Source organism: Sparus aurata, chromosome 7 (assembly GCF_900880675.1).
Source record: "Sparus aurata chromosome 7, fSpaAur1.1, whole genome shotgun sequence".
In the NCBI taxonomy this organism is placed as follows: Eukaryota; Metazoa; Chordata; class Actinopteri; order Spariformes; family Sparidae; genus Sparus; species Sparus aurata.
The window spans coordinates 12,172,529-12,194,272 of NC_044193.1; positions in this window are offsets into that span (position 1 = coordinate 12,172,529).

Genomic DNA, 21,744 nt, shown 5'->3' on the forward strand with positions numbered 1-21,744 from the left:
TGTTTTTTTTTAACATTACATTTATTTAAAAAAAGACAAAAAAGAAAAACAGCCTTAATACAATTCTTTCAGATATCAGTCATCAGGCTGTACTTCATGAATATTGCATGGGCTACATTGTATGTTTCAGGTGTATGCTGAAAGTCTTTTCTTCATGCCTAACCCGGCAGAGTAGAAATCTTTCACAGTGTAACATTTTCTGATCAAAAGCTTAAAACATCACTGACAAACTCCACATTAAATCATTTTCTCAGCATGCGGTAAGAACATTTCACAGATAGAGCGTTATAAATATAAATGTTCACTTCAAGATAGGTATAGTTCTGGGAGTTGTACCATACAAAAGCATCTGAGAGTCACCCATTAAGCTGTGATGATTCTTAAAATTGATTTTGTAGTGGGCACCAAACAGGGAGTAGATTAAAGGGTCATTTATTGAACACGGTGAACTTAGTCAAGTGAAGAGCTCCAACTCGGGCAGGTGAGGGGAGCTGTGCAAAGTCCAATCCAAGACATGAATGCAGTCGTTTTTTTCCAGATCACAAACAGGCATGTAAGCCAAAATAAATGCTGTCCAGTCTGTGTTTCTTACCTTACATTACAAAGTAGTTAAAACCCTTATTTTTCTAAAGCTTATTTAGATTTACGCCAAGATGAGTTGCAATATTTAAAACCAAAGGCAATCAATGACAAACCCCACAATATACCTTTTTTATAGTCCATTTTACAGCTGTAGCCTTCGGAATATATGTATTATCACTTCACCATCAATGCTTTCAGCGTAGTTCTGGGAGTTGTACCATTCGAAAGCATCTGAGAGTCACTGGAGACTGAACCCATTAAGCATGAGAGACATACAAGTGTGAATGCAGTCATTTTCTTTTTTTTTCCCAGATCATGAGCAAGCATGTTAGCCAAAAATGAAAGCTTTTGTTATTTATGAGTACCCGGGGGTGTTGCCCAGTATTTATCACTTACGTAAGTCGTAAAAAACACACGTTTTTCCAAAGCTCATTCAGATTTACGCCAGGATGAGATGCATCGTTGAAAAAACTCAAAACCTGATTTTTGAGGCTGAACTAAAGTGATGACTGGAATAACTTTAACTGTACCTGCAGGCGATGTTGTCAGCACGGTAATGAATATTTTCACTTTACAAGAGAAATGACACTCCGTTTCCATCTGGGAATTTGGAGCCGCATCACAGAAGTAAACGTGAGCAGATCCGTAATTAGGATTTTTGGATGTACTGAGATGACGTTTTCGGGCAGCAGCTCCCTGATAAAAATCTTGATTGAAACATGTTCTGACTGACTCCAGGAGTGACGAGGAGAGAGAATCGCCAAAAACACACCCCTGGATGTCAGCTAAACTTCTATTTAAACTCGTATTAGTAGGTACAGTGTTTTAATTTAAAAGACTGTGATTCCTCAAGGCTGTCAGACAGCAGAGGAATCATTCTGCCACCATTACAGAAATAACAGTTTCGTAGCCAGCAGCACTTTAGGCTATTAGATGCAATGTAAGGAAGATAGTGGCCTTGCTGGATCAGCAGCTGCATCTTTTTATTCCTAAATGTCTGATACTTGTACAAAAGCCCTGTTTAAATAGGGCTTTATTAGGTGCGCGAACATGATCACCCCATCCATACATCCATTCAAGTCATTAATACTACCAGTGCGCCTCAAAGTGGTTCACAATTGTCAGACTATTTGACATGCACTCATCTGTCTTCCTGGCTGATCCGTGTTGGCAGCCACCCACAATCTCTCCAAGCTCAATTTGATCTCCTGGATAAACAAACCCAAAACAATTAAAAGAGATATGAGGGTTGACAAAATAATTAACATGGGGCCAGTGTGACTCTAGGGGGGGATTGTGCGCAGTCAACACAAGACGAATAAACAAATAATCATTTGGGTGGTTGAGCAACGAACATATTAATTGTGTGTACAGCGTAAAAAAAAAAAAAAAAAGAAGACCTTAGGAAAATAATCTTCACAGAAATAGAAGGCTACATTCATCATTGCCCTCTCCTGAACACACACACACACACACACACACACACACGTCTTGATAAAAACAAACAGTGATTCTCGACTCATCCACTTATAGACTTGATATCTGATGTCTGATGTGGAAACCGAAGCCGATCTCGGCGGTCTGGTCTTTAGTTCACATGCGTGCGCTGCATGTGATGGGATTATCATTGCTGAAGGTGTTTCTTGATTTAGAAGTCAAGCCCACGGCCACAGCCTCCTCAGGTGAGCGCGGTAGACATTAACTTTGAAACGTCACTGATTTGCCGCAAATTGCTCCAGGCTTTGAATGATAACGATAATCCTCTCCAGTGGAAGTTTCTTTTAAGGCACAAATCTTTAGTGATTAATTATAATGCGCATAAGTGTTGAAAAGCAGGTCAACGTGACTATTGAAATGCTAATGTTTGTCGCTGTATGTCTGAATGCTAATTTGTATATCGGAAAATCGTTTTAGCCTCAATAAGGAGATCCGTCTTGCGCAGTTGGTGTACTATTACAGTGCATGTGCAGGGAACACACACACACAGACTGTTATTGCCTGCTGAGACTAAAGCTGGATGTTTATCTGTGTTACCCAGAGGTGAGAGTCAATGGGGGGGCAGCTTTTAGCAGCTGCATGTGTAAGTGCCACGCTGTCCCTTTGCTGCATCTGGGTAAAAGCACTGAAGAGAAATTGAGGGTGCAACCACTCCGGCTATAATGGAGGAGATGTGCTTCTGGTTATCATGATGAGGTCAACAAAATAACCCGAGACTCTCAGACAAATTTCATATATACAGAAATGGACCACATTTTGTGTAAAGCTGCTATGCAAAATAAAAAAAAAAAAATCAAATAAGTATCACATGCACACTGACGGGGGAACATTTTTCTCAGTCGCACTAATTCATATTTTTTTCCCAGGAACAGATAATTACAGTCTTTGTGTAATGTGAAAGATGACGCTGACACTGTTTCACCTCTCTTCAATCCTGTTTTCACCATCAGCATGCAGGCGGTTTAGACAAAAAGCTGATGATTGTTGATGATTGATTTGTTTAATTCTGACAGTTGATTCAGTCTCTAAGAAAGTATTGTTTGTCATTCATGAGTTGTTGGTATCAGGTGGTATCTGCGTTCTGTCAGCATGAAGAATCGTGGTGGTTGCCAGTTTGTGGGGGGGAAAAAAGGAAAACTAACAATGGCTGACTCCTAAAGTGTGCACCCAGCAACTTGTACTCCTCTAACATTTGCTAACCAACGTTAACAACATTAACTCTGGCTAGCTAGTGCTAGTAACGTTATCTCAAGAGGGGAGATGGAATGCCACAGTTAGTGTCTGACTGTAATCAATAGCACCTTTAAAATCTACAAGTACCAGATCCTCGCCAAAATGTACCCTCTTATAGATACCAGCCACCTTCTAATTTGTTTTTCATCAAGACCCATGCATTATTCCCAGATAAATAATAAAAATAAAAAATGGGGTTGACAAAAAAACAACAAATGGACATGGGTAAAAACATAACAATACTTATTTGCTTTACGTTTGCCCACTAGTGGCCAAAAACTAACCCTTCAGCTTTAAACAAAAACGTGGAAATTGGACTGAAGGAGTAAATAAGAAGTTCAAATCCAAAGAAATAACGTGCAAAGGTGGATGAGATGACATCAAAGATCGTACAGTTACCATTCAGAAAATGCTCGCAAGGGTACTGACAATGTATGCCAGACAAAGCAAAATGCAAAAAGACAGTGGACAAAAAGTAAACCTCTGAAAATGACTGAAATAAACTCAACCTTAGCCTCAAAAATGGCCATTAAATTTAATCACCACCTCCAACAAACCTCAACAAAAATCATTATAAGCTTCGCTAAACTCCACCAAACTGAGAACATGTGGCTTGTTGTGTAACGTCTCACAGAAACTGCGTGGTTCCTGACAGTGTGGCAGTGATTAGTTGATTAGTCTCCCCTGTGTTACCTCCAGGAGTGTTGGTATTGCGCATGGACGAAGCTCCCTGTAGCACCCAGACTGCTCCTCATCTGGCGCCGACCACGGCTGTGATTTTCCTTCAAAGAGGCTGCTGGCTGTGTTGCAACTTCACAAAACACACACGCACACACACAAAACACATCCGTAGCCTTCCTCACACACACACACACAGACAAACATGATAACAACACAGCCCTGAGGACAAGGACTGAATGGCCTTCGTTGTGTGGATAAAGAGAAAATGCAGGGCTGATTATGATTACCAGAGATTATTCCTTTTATAAAAAAAAAACACAGATCCCTGAGGCAGAGGAGCGCGAAACTTCACATCATGATCAATAGCACAGATTAAACTCCAAAGAGCCGAGAAACTCCCCTTCATTTTTAAAGTTTACAGCGTCGCCAGCAGAGGCAATGCACCCCGTCTGCCTCAATGTCTTTAGTTTTGGGTATCGCGGCGAGACTAAGATATTAATTTTGCCGTTCTACCTCTTTGTTAACAACGCAGCCCACTACAACAACAGGGCACATCTCTTTCATTTACCTTAAAAGACTCAGATACAATACAGGCACCAGCTATCTGCAGGAGGCTGAAAACAAGCATCAAAATAAGTCCAGCCCTCCCACACACTTACACACAGTTAATATGGCCTCACTAACCCGAGCACTCTGTTAATTTATAATTCTTTGTTTCCATTTAATTACCAGAAATGCTTTTGATAAAGAGGCTGGCATTCAATTGAGCCTGCATGACCTTGATTTTTATGCAAAACAAGTGTTTCAGTATCAATTTAAGTGCCCTCTGTGTATTTGCACATTCACTTTTACAGAGGTGGATGCAAGCGTGTTTGTGTGCGTATATCATCGGCGGTGTTTGTGACATGTGTGCACATATCACCCTTGGTTCTCAGGTCCTCTTATCATGAGTCTGAAGCTTTTCACTTTCGGTTGTTGTCTGGGAGCAGAGTGGCCACACCTCCCCCCCTCCTCCCCCCACCCTCCACCTCATCCCCGGAGGGTGTCAGCCCCAGCTGGAGCACCGGAGATCAGGCTGAGCTATGAGAAACGCCCCCCGAGGAGCTGTGAGGTGGACCAGGGTTCAGCTGGGGCAAACACTGCTAAATGCCCAGGGATGGCTCAGATCCGACAGGTTGGGTCAGAGGCAAGATGGGAGGTGGGGAATGTGTGCGCGAGTGTGTTTGGAGGCCAGGGTGTAGGGAGCCTTGTAGCATTTCATACCAATGTAGGTCACTTATGACAGACCAGATGGACGTAGATTGATGTGTCGAGAAAAAGGCCAGAATTAGCACTGCCGTGTTCTTAATATAGAGTTCATTTCACATGGTTACGCTTTCAGAGACCGACTCTAACATTATATTCCTGCAAATTAGATAAATATGTATATATATATATTCCCACAGTTGATAACCTCCACAGGGGTATTTGAATAGGTAACATACCAGATTAGCATTAGGACTAGGAGCAGTGTGTGAGCAATCAAGCAAAAACCAGGGTGCATGTATTTGCGTACGAGAGCTGTCCGAATAAGATAACACACCGTATAAGTAGAAAAGTGAAAATGAGGTGAGGGGTAGAGAAAGGACAGATGTGTGCAGGGTGTTTTGGAAATCTGCTGGTGCAGCAACACAGCGGGGAATGAGTTTGACCAAAAGAAATTAAAATCTGATAGTAAAATGTCGAAATATTTTCGTATCATCTCATTACCTTAAGGTAATGTAAGTTGGGGGGGGGGGGGGGGGGGAGTACCATCAGTACAGATTTCATTTCCCAAAATTTAAACTTTGATCTCTAAACACTCTGCGCTCACAAATGAGATGAAACTATTCAATTTCACACATTTTAGCTGCTCCGCATTGACTTGTTCAGGAAGAAACCTTATTTGTGGGAACAGGCCAAGTACGGCAAAACTTGAGCACGCTGTGTAATTGAAGACATGACGGCATTAATTTAAATCACCACATCAGTTGATAGTTTGTAAACAAGATTTTTTTTCGTAGGCTACGATTATCAGTGAATGTGTCTCTTTCCCTATTCTACAAAACTTGTTTCTAGAAAACATGATGCGACGACGCTGTTTAACGCAATCTGTGAATCTCACAGCCAGTGCAGCTGCTGTGGTATATGTTTACTAACTCTTTCGACTTTCTCAAATTGAAAAACTATCTTTTAAATTGAAAAAACATCAGATGTGTGATTTATGGCACAATCCAAGCAGGATCAAAATTGTATTTCTCTTTCCCCATTCACTACCATACATTTTTTTTTATGAAATAAGGTCCCATAGGTGGTCCTCCAGAAGGGGCATGACTTCTGCTCTCTCTATAACCCAAAAGCAGCTGGTGACTGTCAGTTTTGCCAACTGAAATAACACTATTGCTGGAAGACGTCTTGCCAGCTTGCTTTAAGAATCCTAAATGCGATGGTTTCGTACACATACACACATTCAGTGTATCCCACGTATGTGACTGAAGTTAAAGCAGCATTTCCGGGGGAAAAAACTCAACATCCTCACCAGTTGATGAGTCACGTAGAAGACAAGATACAGCATTATTATTTTGTTGCATTGTAAGTTAAATTATTAGGAATCTTAAGTCATATGTACATTGTACTTGTGGCAGGAAAAGGCAGTATTTTTTTATCCCACCGACAGTCGATGACAGTATTTAGTGCTCTGCGAGTGCTTCGCAATTGCACAAACCTATTTTGTAATCTTATGATGTTGCTATCAGTGTAGACTCAATTTGCACGGTGATGACATAAAAGTCATGCACACACACTGTCAGCTGATCTGGATAAAAAGCATTCATTAAATGACAATGTTTTGTTTTATATTGGTTATGGGATCATCTACCCTTCTTTTATTGAGGGTGTAGCAATTTTACAGCTGCCGAGCCGCCGTTACAAGCTCAGGTGGTAAATTGCATTGCTTTAAATTTGTATTTGAGTGAGGCCGCGCCAAATGGAGTCGGAGATACAGAGCGGCCACCTGTGTGTTTCTGCCACAGTCAGATGAGCCGGGCTGGGGAGGGTTTTTTTTTTTTTTAGAAAGTTCAAGAAATGCAATTTAGTTTGACTCTTTTTGAATGACATTACCTCGTCATCCTACAGTCAGTTGAAACCTATGTTACATTGTTGTCATGTTGTGACAAACGAAGCTGTCCTGCTCTGGCGATTTGAACTTTTTATAAAACATCTGTGGTTCCTTTTATACCTTTAAACTTTCTTTCAAATGTGCAGTTTGTCCAATTTGTGTCAAAGCAGGCTTAAACTGCAGGAGTATGGATATTTTAACAAATAAAGCTGCCACCAAACAAAAGGCACGAAATGATGGCATTTATCAGGAGCCTCAAAGGAAGATATGCACAGCGGTTTCTGTCTCCAGCAGGAGCGACCGCAGACTCTGTGTCAGTGTCTTGCCTCCATACATCACTTGCTTCCTTTTCATTTGCTTCACAGCACTCCGCGGAGAGGAAGAGAGAAAGACTGACTGATTAAAACACACAGCCGAATTTCAACCCTCCCTGTGAATGTGACTCTGTGTTGGTGGAGAGCAGGTGAGACAGAGCAACAACAACAAAAAACACAAAAAACTAAACAAAACAAAGCTCTTGACAATCATTTCCCTTTTTTCCTTTTTTTTTTGTCATAATTGTGAACGCAATTATTTCAAAAAACAATCTGAATCGCTTAGCACACATTATCTTCTTCAGCAACAATACGCCACATCATTTTTGACTTTTCTGTTCTACACGTCTGATTTACTTTGTTCTTCTTTTGTCAGTCAAAATCACAACGCCGCTATCTAACATAGACGCTTTAACCTAGTGAGCACTTTAAAGTACAGCAGGGACTGGATGAAAAAGATTTCTGCCTTACCTGAGGGCAGTCATTTAGCATAAACACTCTCAAATATATAAATACAAAAAGAAAAGAAGATGACAAAGAAGGGCTTTTCAACTGTTTTCAGATCTTTTGGATAAATGAATTTTGAATATGTGCTGGTGGGGAATTAGTTCTTGTCACGGCAACAAACAACCATTCCTCACATTTTGACAGCATATTAAAGGTGACATATTGTTCTCATTTTCAGGTTCATACATTTATTTTAGGTTAGTGCTAGAATAGATTTACATGTTTAACGCTAAAAAAAAAACCACATCAGCTTTCTCACACTGTTCAGTACCGCAGCACTGAATTCGCCATCTTTCTGAAACGCTCCTGTCACTTTAAGGCCGCCCCTCCCAAATACTCTGATTGGTCAGTTCACTCATGCTCGAGTAGCAACAACAGAGCAGCTGTACTAAATTAATTCCTTGAGTGCTGAATTAGCCACTGTGCAAATATAACGCAAATGTGTAATGAGTAATGTGATGTCACAAAGTCAAGGAATTAAAGGCAGGGCTACCGAAGAGGTGTTTCAGAAGCAGTGTTTTCTATGGGAGCGAGAAGCTTCTGTTGGTGCAATCTTTTACCTTTTTCATCTGTCAAGACCCTTTACCTTGCATAAGAATATATACAACACACTTACATCAGGGTTCGTACACATTTTTCAAGGTCAAATTCAAGCACTTTTCAAGCACTTTCAAGGGTCATTTTTAAGATTTTCCAGCACCTTACTGCTGGGGTAAAATACGTATCTAAAGGAATATATATACTTGTGATTTTTTTCTTCACTTTTTATCACAATTATGTACATTGTATTATGCTGTAAACATCTAAAATTATATTCTATGATAGCAAAAACTTCAGAAATTAATTATCCAGTCTGATCCCAATTTTGTAAAAGACACAGAGTTATAATGTCAAGCACTTTCAAGCACTTAAACTAAAATCCAAGCACTTTTCAGACCTTGAAAACACAACATTGAAATTTAAGCACTTTCAAGGATTTCAAGGACCCGTACGAACCCTGTTACATTATTCAACACACAATGCAAAATCAGTGCAACAAAAGTTCTACACCACAAAATCCTTGTGCGAATGGCACAGTCCTAAATCATTTAACGGAAAAGACGAGCAATTCAAGTCAGAGAGGAGAATGAAATGCAATAATAATAATGCCATAATAATACAGCAACGATAAGCAACACAATTAAGCATCGACAGCAATCATTTGCCCTTAATTCATTTCTCATTGAATACTCCAGTGCACAGTGGCGTCGGGCACTGTCAACTGAGAGAGCAGCGGACACAACCAATGCATTATGTGGAGGCATTTAATAAAAAATGCAAAGACCATAAAATTCAGTTCAATATTGATGACTGAAAATGAAAAATATCAGTTGTGTTCATTGCTGCAGGCCACTCCCAGCCTTACACATCCATGGCAACATCCTTCCTTTGCATAGTCTGGTAATTAGTCAGATTCAGTCTCTGTATATTTTTCCCAGGCCGTAGTAACGAGTGTTGTAACCCTCTTTTTAGCAAACTGTCCTAATCTGTTTCCTAGTGTCAAATCACTGGTGTCCACTTTCCTTTCACTGTGATCCCTCTCTAGCCCAGGTGTGACATCAGACCTATGTTGGCAGACGGATGCTTTCAAACTTCAACCAGGCCTTCACCTCATCTCCCGACAGTGACACAGAACAGAGCACTTAGCCTGGGGACGTGCAGCCAGCAGCAGGCTGACCTTGCAGCAGCCTCAGCCGGCACCTCCAGGGGACAGTCCTTGGATTGCAGACAGACCTTCTCTAACATCCCTGGATGCTTTCATAGGCCTCAGACTCACAAGGCTGCTCCCCTCGCAATAGCCTGTGACACTGCTAAAAGCTAGGCCCTGACTGGAGGTCAGTGTGAATGGGACTCTTAAAAGAAAAAAGAAAAGTCTCAGTAAAGAGGGAAAAAAAGCTGTGTTTCAGCACGATGGCGGAGAACTAACAAAAGATTCAATAGTTAAAACACCTTTCAGTGAGTTTGGCTTATATTTGAATACTTTATTACATAAAAGGCTGCTGTATATCAACCACTTGAGGATTCTTTCACTTTCTCTATGTAGTGCTTCAGACGAGAAAGCAAATTGTCTTATTCATATTTCATCACTCGTAAGATGTAGAGGTTATACTTTGTGAATGTGCTTTGAAATGCTTAAGACTTTAGTTACCCTTTATCATACAAGATTTATGTACGAACATTTCAGTCTACTTAGTACAAGGATATTGTTTTTCTCAAATGCTCTTAATTGCACCGAAACTGTTAGAGCATCTCCTCAACTTCTCTGAGAGTTTTCATTTATTTATTGAGAAAAGTTGTAGCTACTCTCTGAAAGTATTTATTTAATTAAGTAGAATAAAATGTTGTTTTTGGAACAATGTTTCACACAGAACTTACTATCGGCTGGACAGTGTAGTTTTGAACCAAGGTTCAATAAATGCTAAGTTTAAGGTTATGCATAGACTACACTCTTCTCAAGGAAAGATTAATGATATGTATCCTTGTGTTTCTGGTATTTGTGACAGATGCTATATAGCAAGGGCTACTCTGAGACATACTTTCTGGTCCTATCTTAAGATTGCCCTTTTCTGGCAGAATAGTATCTGGGGCCCAATTATCAGACATCTTAGTACTCCCATTTCTTAGCTAGCTGAAGTCCCTGCTGTGTGACATCCAGGTGGGCTATTCTGTGTACTGTATGCATCTATGAGTACGTGTGTTTGTCATTGGTTTGCAGTTGTCATTTTTTTCTGTCTCTACGATGAAAACTAAATACAATTAATATGAATTAATACACAGATAAATCCAATGAAATAGAACAATTGTCCACTTTAGTCAAATTTTGCCTTGGCTTCTGACAACAAAATACAACAAAAGTACAAGCACTACACAGAGTTAAAGACAAAATATTCTCCATACAGAAGCCCAAATAGGCAGGTAGCAGCAATAAGGTTATATAAGAGAGAACATCTTATAAAATAACAGGTGTTCCCTGAAGCAGTCATTCTGTTTTCACTGCTTGTATGGCGTATAGGGAATAACAGACTTCTTATATGTTCCACCTGGCCCTCTGGACCCTGAATTGATGGCCAGATGGGAGCAGCTCAATCTCTGAGTGTAGTGGGTGTGAGGTATCCACAGTTATACGTTGGCCTTTCTGTGTAGAGCGCTGTCAAATATATTGCAAAGTTGTTTTTATGACTTGCCAATCACCTTCCCTGCACTCATGTTGTCATAGCAAGCTGCTACATTAAATGATAAAAAGCTGACAGCCGCGCTGCTGAATGCTGTAGTATGTGCTTCCTGATTAAAAACAATTACTCTGTGGCTGTGTGCTCTCTTCCTTTACAGTGAGGGCTTGATCATTGATTGTGTCAGTATACTTAAAATGATCTACTTCTTTGCACTGTTGTGAAGAAATTCATAATGTTAATATTCAAGAAAAGGCTGGTAATGTTTGCAACACATGACAGGAAAAAAACTTAGAAATTGATATTAACTAAACACAACTTATGGCACTGTAGCAAGTGTAAGCCCCTGAACCCCCTTTTTTTAAGACATTAGATATTCATGAGTAAGTAAGCAATAATCAAAGTTGACATAAAAATAATTTCCTTAAAATAATATTCACTTAAAGTATTACACTAAATCACTCAGCTAATCAGCCTCAGCAACCCACTAACAATAATTGTAAGTGTAATCTTTATTCAAATGCAGTTAGACTTTGGTTAGTAGACAGATGAATGTGATATCACCTGTATCCAACTGACCCCAACCCATGGGAGGAGCTCAGGAGAAAAAGGTAGGGTGCAAAAGTCTGAAACCGCACTGACATATACATATATATACATATATATACATATACATATACATATATATATATATATATATATATATATATATATATATATATATATATATATATATAGAGAGAGAGAGAGAGAGAGAGAGAGAGAGAGAGAGAGAGAGAGAGAGAGAGAGAGAGAGAGAGAGAGAGAAAATGAAACCGTCAGAAGTCAAATTGTTTTTTCGAAGCAAAGAGGGTCATTCTCAGCATCAATTCATGGTTAGACTCAAGGGGCAGTGTATCGAACTTTACATAAACTAGGTCAGTTGCATCCAAAGCACGCTCAAGTAAACCCAAACTGACCCATCAGAAAATCAACACATCAAGATCAGTTCCATGAGAGATAGAAAAGCAGCTTCATCACAGATGAAGAATTCGCCAAATAACCAAACAAGAATCCAATCAGCAAAAGTTCTGTCAGAAGAAAGCTGTATTGTAGTGGTCCCAGAGGAAGCGTAGCGGTACCTGTTTCAAAACCACTTCTCAGGATGGAAACAAGGCCAAATGCTTTGGATAGGAACAGAGATATACCAGAATTTCACACTGGTGACTGGAAATAAACTCATCTGGAGTTGGAAGCCTGCATAGAATTGACCTGTCAGATCATTTTGTCACCAGCCTGTGGAGTCCATGCCGGCTCGAGCACATGATGACATTAAGGCAAAAGGTGGAAATACTAAATTCTAAGATATTCTGAACTTCATAGACACGTTTCACTCAAATTATAACACTTATATCATCATTAGTAATAAAAACTATAGTAAACATAGTATAGGATAAATTCAAACAAATGCAAAAAATAAATGTCTTGACAGGTGAAGATAAGAAAGGATATTATAGGCTACATATCACTGTATGCTCTCATCACAATGACTTTGGTCTGAACAATGTAAATGCTGTAGAGAGCTGCTGTGATCCCATAACGCAGAGTGGTTAAGATGATAATGAAAACGATGTCCCACCGCTATGCATTCAAAAAGTGTTGCAAAATCTGCATGACAGTCGTATGACTCTGTGGCTGCTAAGGAGGCATTTATGTATATTAACCCTTTAAAGTAGCCTCTTTAAATTCATGAGAATGAGCTAGTTTACCTTCCCTCTCTCACCCCCCTCCGAATCCAAACTCTCTGCACAACAAAAATAATTTCATCCCATCCTTCACTACAGGCGCAGGCACTACAGGTTCACTCTCACGTCAAATGGAAAAGTTTCTCACTTCTCTCTGCCAACTTTCTGTTTATGTGCCTGTATTATAGATAATGTGCCTTTGGAAATACAGGGAAATATCTCCTGTTATAAGTGGACGTTTCACAATCTACAAGCGCTCCTAAAATCACCAAATACATCTTTGCAGATATTTGCATGTAATTTATCCCGCTTTTCTACATCTGTGGTGCTCCTTCGGTGTTCTTGACGGTGCTAACAATCCCGTCCTCCAGCTCTCGTTACCCGGTGGGTGTGAGAGCCGCGGTAATTCTGATGATCACAAATTGTCGTGAAGGTCACATTTGTTTGTGGACAAGAAATAATGAGATACAACAACAACAACAAGGCAAAGAGACATAGCCTACTGTTCTGGCTTCCGCAGTGGCTTTAACAGTGAGCAGTGCCAGCGGCTGCTCCTCTTGCTGCTAATTACAATGGTGTGACATCCGTGTGGGCAGTAGGGTCGCTAATGCTAAGAGACCTGGGGGGCTGTTTTCTTTCCCTGCAGAGCGATGTGTTAATGATACACGCAAACAAACACTCAAGCAAAGGACAACTTTTCACGAGAACTCAAGGTTGCATACATGAATAATGCATGACTGTCAGCAATCAATTGGAAATAAAACACGATAAGTGGGTGCTGTGTAGGAAGGATGGAGCTCCGTGCACGTCCCTCAGAAAGAATACATACAAACCGCAAAGCTTGCCGGTAAAAGTTGGAGATTTTGTGCGTGTTTCTGTGTGTGTGTGTGTGTGTGTGTGTGTGTGTGTGTGTGTGTGTGTGTGTGTGTGTGTCTGTGTGTTTTGTGGTGGTGGGGGGGTGACCTTCAGGGAACAGGTATTGGTGTCAGCGTTTACTCTGTCACGGCACATTGAGCAGCACTGTACAAACACACACAAGAGAGGGAGGGGAGATGAGAGCGATAGAGAGATACAGAGTGTGTGTGTGTGTGGTGTGTGTGTGTGTGTGTGTAGGTGTGTGTGTGTGTGTGTGTGTGTGTGTGTGTAAGCGAGCGAGGGAACGCATGATAGTGTATCAAGAGGATTTATGGAGGGAGATACACACTTGATACCAAGAGATGTAGATTACAAGACATGTGATGGAGGGACACGCACACTCAATCACACGCAGTCTGAAGACCAGCGGAGGAAAAGTCACACACACATCCGCAGTGCTGGAGAGCAAAGAAGTACGTTTAATCAAAGTGCTGCACTGAAGTAGACATTTTATAAATATTTCAATTTTATGCTGCTTTATACCTCCACACCACTGCATTCCAGAGCAAAAATATTTTACTCTTTACTGCACTTTATTTGACAGGTTTAGTTACTTTTCAGATTAAAATACATTATGATAAGCTTATGAAATACAGCATGAAAGCCGGTGCCAGATAAGATAGAGTTGTTTGAGTTTCCACCAAAGAGATATACTCCCTTTGAACTCAATAAATATTTTTATGAGGTCAAGAAAGGTAAAACATTCCTGCACTTGTCAGAGAAGCACATTTTAGAGAAATATCCAGCAAATTTGTGAAGCAGAACTTTGGTCGCAAAAGTTTGTCTGTCTCTTGTGTCTGAAACAAATCACTAGGTTAAATGACTCACATAAATATCAAAGATAATTGTATTCAAAGTAGTTCAGACTAACTTCAACTCGAGCAGCTACAACAATCAAATGCTTCTTGTACACTGATGCATCAGTATTATTAATGTCCTTCATTTAAATATCAATCACAGGATCAGATATTCTGGAAAATGAGCACTTTAAGTTTTAAGGTCTTCAACTAAATGCAGGATTTTCACTTGTGAGTGATACATTTACATATTGTCACTTGAAGTTCCTCTCCACCTGTATAACAGTTGCTGGAAGCATTATTTTCTCATGGAGTTCTCTGTTCTTAAACATGCCAGATTATGAATAATCAATTATTTCTCATTTTATAAGGTTAACTGCTGGACACAAGATGTTTACTACTTTACTATGAGTCCATTCTCTGTGTATGTGCCTTCAAGTTTCCACATCACCCGCATTGGCTTCCAAAGTATTTGATGTTAATTGAGTGTTTAAAGCCACAGGCAGTCCAGTGGCTTATTTATTGTAATCTATCAAGGCTAAATATAAATGAAATGCATCTGTTATGAACCCTAATATTACATCTTCATGTACTTCTAATACACAGTTTTTCCCTGGAGGATTTTCAGTTTTTTACGTATTTTGTTGCCATTATCCAATCAAATAAATACCACTGAAGGGTTAAGAGATTTATACAAGAATTCACAATTACATTAGGACCTGTAAAAAAAAAAAAAAAACTTGTTTTTTTTTTTATGTGCTTCAGAAAACCTCTGAGCAACAGCGTGAGCGAAGCTTAATGCAGCACACAGTGTACCAGAAGTCCTTGAATGTAGATTAGCAGGTAATAGAATTCCCAGTTGTGTTCTCATTATTTAGCGGGGTTGGTTAGGAGGGATGTTTTACAGTCACTGCACAGGTGGTTTATGGGTAGAAGGAGCAGAGCATCTGTTTAACCTGCGACAAGAATCAGACACCATGTTGCGTCAGACTCAATTGCTTTCAATTTTCCCCTCAAACATTCATCTGGACTATTCTAACAAGCAGATCAATGTGAGTAAATAAAGACAGAACGCCCTGTGATATCATTCCAGTCAGGCACCGATAATCAGTCACACAAGAAGAACTGGCTGCGTTTCCAGACGGCACCTGCTCAATACACTTCCATCCACTCTGAACAAAGAAGAAATGATTTAGCTTTCACTTAAATGAAGCTGTGTATGTGCGTTTTCTTCATGAATGGGTATAAACATGCATCCCGAGTGGAAATGCGGACAATAACCTGTACATTCGTGCGCTTGTGCACCGCTTCATTCAACACAGCAGCCGCTGCATCGGGTGCGTAATGAGATTTCTGGTTCCGCTAATCGCTTCACTTTTTTCATCCCCATTGTCGACGGAGGAGAAACACACACTCACACAAATCTGTGTTTAAGAACAGATCAGAAGCGTCTGTAATCTCTAGATTAGGTTGCGGATCTTGGGGAACAACTGGTGCGCATTTTCATGGGGACGCACTTGTTTTTTTCCAAGTCAATTATATTTCAGCTCGTTAGACAATGGATCGCCTTCAGCAAGCTAGCAACAGTGAAAGAAGAATTAGATGCTGCAGGTCATTTAAGTTGAGAAACTTTAGGTAAAACTAAATTTAGAAAAAAAAGAAATATCTACCCCCATTCAACTAAGTTTGAATTTGGGGCAGCTCAATTGTCTCCACCAGTATAAACCTTTTAAATCCTGTTTGAAACAGGTCTCAATTTGTAATAGCATCATGACACATTGTTCATTGTTTTGGCGCTTTGGGATTGAAGCATCCTCTATGGGTTTGAAGGTTTTCACTACAACACTGTGAGATTATATTTAGGCACAGAAACAACATAGTTATGTTCATCGTCACAATGCAAAAACATGTGATTAAGGTTAGTGAATGATTGTGGTTTAAAAAAAAACTGAATATTAGTTGGAAATGTGAAGGAACAGCAGTTTGATTTCTTAAAGTCTGATGTGTGATCCAATCATCCAGCTCAACCTCATGGATAAAAGAAAATGACCAAAATGCATCCCCGGACGCCGTCCTATCCTGACCTAAACCAATGACTGATAAATTATTAAGAATTATTACGTTTTGACGGAGTGTTTGTATTTCAACAGGCCCTCGCTGCACTACCGACCCTGTGGTTTGCACATCTGTTCGTATCTCATCAACACTTTCAGGCCATTCCAGGGGTTGATGGTGGAATACATTACCGCATTGTGGCATAATGCGCCAAAGGTTTTAAGAGGAAGGAAACACATTCGGTATGATGATAAAAAGGATCAATTCCTGATCTCATAATCTGATGTGGACTCAAACACCCTCAGATTAAAGATGAGACAATATTGGAAATGAAAGGGCGCACCAGGCAAATGTTGAAGCAAATATTAGCCTCATTAATTCAGCTGTAGACACTTGACACAATCTAATTCAGAAACTCTGAAGGCTGTAAAATAAAGTGTATTTAACTAGTTAAGTTAAGGCTTTTAGTGGCCCTCTCGAATGGAACTTTGACTTACAGAAGAGGGTAAAAGCACAAGCACAACATACAAGAGGACGGAAGACAGTAGACGGTAGAATAGAATAAAATGTTTTGTTCGTTAAAGGTATCAGTTCATGAGTTGGGTGCAAATTAAGCATGTTTATTACACTTGGAACAAAGGGAAATGTCTACCAATTGGTCTCTGCCCAAGGGAGCCTTGTATCTCCAACCAGATGGTAGATGAACCAATTCCTCCAAGAGTGAGAGTGGATGGTCAGAGATGGCCAGGATCGAACTTGTCTTCCTAAGAATGTGTATGCCATTCATATCTGACAAAGAAAGCTGCTGCATGCCAATTATTTTGCTGACATTTTTTTACGATATTGGACGGATCCATTATGTTGTGCACAGAAAGGTTGCCATACCATGAGATAGAACAGAAGGTTAAGCTAGACTCAATGAATGAAGCATATATAAAACCATTTGGATCTTGTCCACGTTAAAAGTATTCAGTCAGTGCAGAACATAAAGTCTCTGCAGGCCCTTTTTGCAGACAGCTGTTGTTATGGTCATGATTTAAATTCTTATCGACGACTGTCCCGGCGTCCTCGTGACAAATAACCTTCTCAACAAGTTCACCCTCAATTATAGTTGGGAAGATTGGGCGGGAGGTTTTCAGTTGATGGCTGTCTCTTTAGTTTTGTTAACATTTCACTTTTAGAAGTGGATGTCACACCACTCAACTCAAGTCTTTCACAACCAGCCTGTGATCCACCTAGATAAAAGACGTTCACCCGGAGACTACTTACTCTTAGCTTAAAGGTCTTATTTGTCAGACAAGTTGATGCCGGTCGACCCGACCTGCAATCCCAAAGTGTTGGGAATGAGACTTAAACATCAACTTTTCTTACAAATAGGACTTTTAAATGTGAAGGATGTCTCACAAGCCAATGATGGCAGTGATGTGAGGCAGGCAGGGAAGATGTTTAGCTCACATCAATGTTAAGAAGCGGTTTGGTCCTGTTTAGATGTATATTGTATTACAAGATTCTTCTAGGCGTGAATATGGGAAATATGGAATGCAGTTTTTTTTTTTTACCTCTCTTGGGGTTGTTCCAAGTCTTAATTAGGAGGGGCAGACCCTCTCAACCACTCCACATAATTCACTCCCTAAATCCAGAATGAAAAATGTGTCTCTATGTGCAGAGGTTTAGTAGAACTCCCAAACTGTCTCGGTTTGCTTTCCATCTCAGGTTAAATGTTTTTCAGCAGAATTACAACCTCATGAATCAACATTAGCTCAGTGATGCGTTTAAAGCACAAGTGTTAAGAAATGAATATGGAGATCAGTTATTAGTGCTGATTGCACATATATTAACCACAGATTTGTTCAAAGGATGCGAAAGATAAATAAATAATGAACATAGAGAACTTTGAAACTTGACTTTTCGAGATTGATTGATGATTAAATAAATGAATTTGATCACGCAAGACTGCACATCGTGTCGAAGGCTGAGAGTCTATAGTCCCTTTGTGAACACGTTGGAGAATTAAGCCTTTCGATCACGACAGTGTGAATAACACATTTTGAGACGAAGTAGTTCTATATTGAACACATTCAATACAAAACAATCCAAAGTAAGAATAACGCTGCATTTATTCATTGTTACGATCACATTGCATTTTGCTGGTGTACACTGAATAGTAAAGGGAAGACAAAACAAGGCAGAGGAAACGAGATGAAAGCCATGTCGAGTTTCTGAGAACGCTTCAGTTTTTCCTATTTTACTCTTTCTTTTCCTCCCCGCTGTATTTTTCCGGCGGAACATGAGATTCAGCAAACAACCGCTGTAAGCAAACAAAGCAAACAAATTACACAGTCAGTCCTCATTGTAACACAGCGGTGATGGATGATGATGTGCCCTGAAAACACTGTAAGAAATATTTGCTGTTATTGTAAGTGCCGTTCTTGTAAATAAGAGGAATTGTTTGGGAACTATTTTTAAGTTCACGATGCTCAAAACAAGCTGCAGACAATTTATCACTTTTCGGCGATACTGCTACATTTCACATTACACGCACTTCATTATCCGGAAAAAGGCGAGGACACGTCACACAGCAGTCAAATTAATAATGCAAATCGCCTTTTCTCCTCAATCTACAGGGTGAAGAATATCTCGTGACGGATGTATTTAAAATGTGGCCAGTGTTCAGATAATTAGCTCCTTCTTCAGTCAGAAAAATCCAATTAAGGGGATCTATAGCCTCCAGTCAATGGTCAGTTTTTCAGCAGCCATATAATCAAAGAGTGTGCGATCAAAAATGTTCACCGGGGAGATCTGAAAAACGTTAACACAAAAGGTCTTCTTTTAACAATTAGCTATCTGTGGATTAATTTTAATAGGAATCCCTCAATCAATAAATGTCCTAACAGTGACCTTGGCCTCACATGTTTTTCAGATAGACACCGGTGCACTCCGTTAGTTTTGGATTACTCTGCATTAAACATGTGTGTCGCCTAAATGTCACTGTATGTCGCCTCTGAAGTGTCTCAATTACCGCTGATGCTATCGGAGCCTAAGTGGGCCCACACGGCGTAGGTTGCGGGGCATTTGTTAAGTGGGCCTTCGTCGTCGAGTTTCAGGGTTAATGTGAAGTGTGAGGTAATCCACTGGCCACTCGATAGCTTAAACAGTGCATGAAATCTCTTTTGTTAGTAAACCCTGTGCTTCGGGCCATATCTGAAATTGATCGCTGTTCCCTCTCGCTTCCCCTTGTCATGGTACTCTGGAGAAAGGAGTATCGAACAGACATCCCTCTTGAAGGTTAATAGGAGAGGGACAAATAGAACAGGGACTGGGTGGGGGCAGAAAAGACTGAGGACACTATCTATCTATCTATCTATCTATCTATCTATCTATCTGTTGAAAATCCCTGGGAAAAATGTTTGACTTTATGATTAATTGATTAAAGTTGTACAGCAATTTAGTGGTTTACATCCATAAAGTTGAGACGTTCGCAAGAGACGGATTAAAACTGTAAAAGTGAAGCAGGAGAGGCTGAGATATCCTCATTTTTAGTTCCCTGGATTGGGTTGAGTGTCAACACCATTGGATCCAACAGTTTCTGAACATGCAGCCTAAAAGCGTTTTTAATTGGCCCCTTCCTGATCTGGTAAATGCCAACATCATTGAAACTCCAATTGCCCACACTTTTGACAGACTTATTTTAACATTTGTGTCTCTAAGCCAAAGACAAGATACCTGTATGACATCACGCCACAGCTGCAGAAGACATATTCATAGTAGCACCTCTTGTTAACTGCTTTTCTTTTGTAGAACTGGCGACATGCCCCCTTTGTTTTTCAAAAATAACAAACCCACAGACTACATTTTCACAATGGTTGCACTGGTGCGGCTATATGTTTTATTTAAGTGAATCAACAAATAATTCAAGCGCTCCCAGAAGTACGTTTTAACTTAATTTGTCAACACATTATGTGAATGATTGTCGACAGGAAAACACATTTTTCTTCTTTTAGATCACATGCAACAAGAAACTGCGATAATCTCGACAAACCTCTTAACCTCAGGCACACTGGTGTTCCCAATGAAAATGAGTAGTAATCTGCTTTCCATGTGTAAAATTGGTGACATGTCCCTTTAATTACAAAAATAACACACATATTACAGGGCACCAGACTCACTTATTACACCGGTTGCAAAGGTGTGCCTCAGTTTTTAATTCTGGCGCACTAGCAAATAGGTGCACCCATTTAAATCTTATTTCTTAACACATTATGTAAATTATTGTAAAGGTTAAAATACTTGTGTTCTTCGTCATTTATGTCACATGCAAATTGTCGAAATAGCAAATAGTCGCACCCCTCATTTAACCATTCATGCTTTGTATGGTTGACATTACATTTGAATGAAAAAACATATTGGAGGCTGAGGAAGGACTGCCAAACACCAAAATAGTATTACAACTCAAAATGGACCCTGTGGTAGGAGAAAATGTTGAGACAGATGTTAGTTAGACTGTTGCCCAGATATCCAAAGCGTCAGTGCTTCTGACATATGCAGGATTTGGCTTTCATTATGTCCAAAATGTCCATCAGAAAGCCATGAGCACTCCAACCTCCTGCTTTTACTTTTATTGCTTTATTGGACCAGTGACTTTGGATTCGGAAGAAAACAAGAACCAATTTCAACCATTTGCATGCAAACACTATGCAGCAGGAGCATGCACATATATTTTATGCTTCCCCTTCACGGTTTGCTCAAGTAAAAGTAAAATGATTTGCTCTAAAAAGAGCTACAAATGCAGGAAGACCTGCTTGTTTGTAGCACGGCAGAACCGATGCCTGAGAGAAGCAGAGTGAATTTTTCTGTATTGAGTGCTCAGTCGCTCCATCATGACTTTTAGACTGTGGAAGGATGGATGGTAAGCTGGGAATGAACAAATGGATGGAATTGAATATGCTTTACCTCCACTCAGTTAAACTCCCCAACTGGAAAATGGTGTACTAATAGCATTAAGAAGCAAAATGACAAATGGAAAGTTGTATATTCACAGTGCCCACTGCAGCAGGGCATTAATAATGCTGTTCGGAATATTTGTTGAGCTGAAAT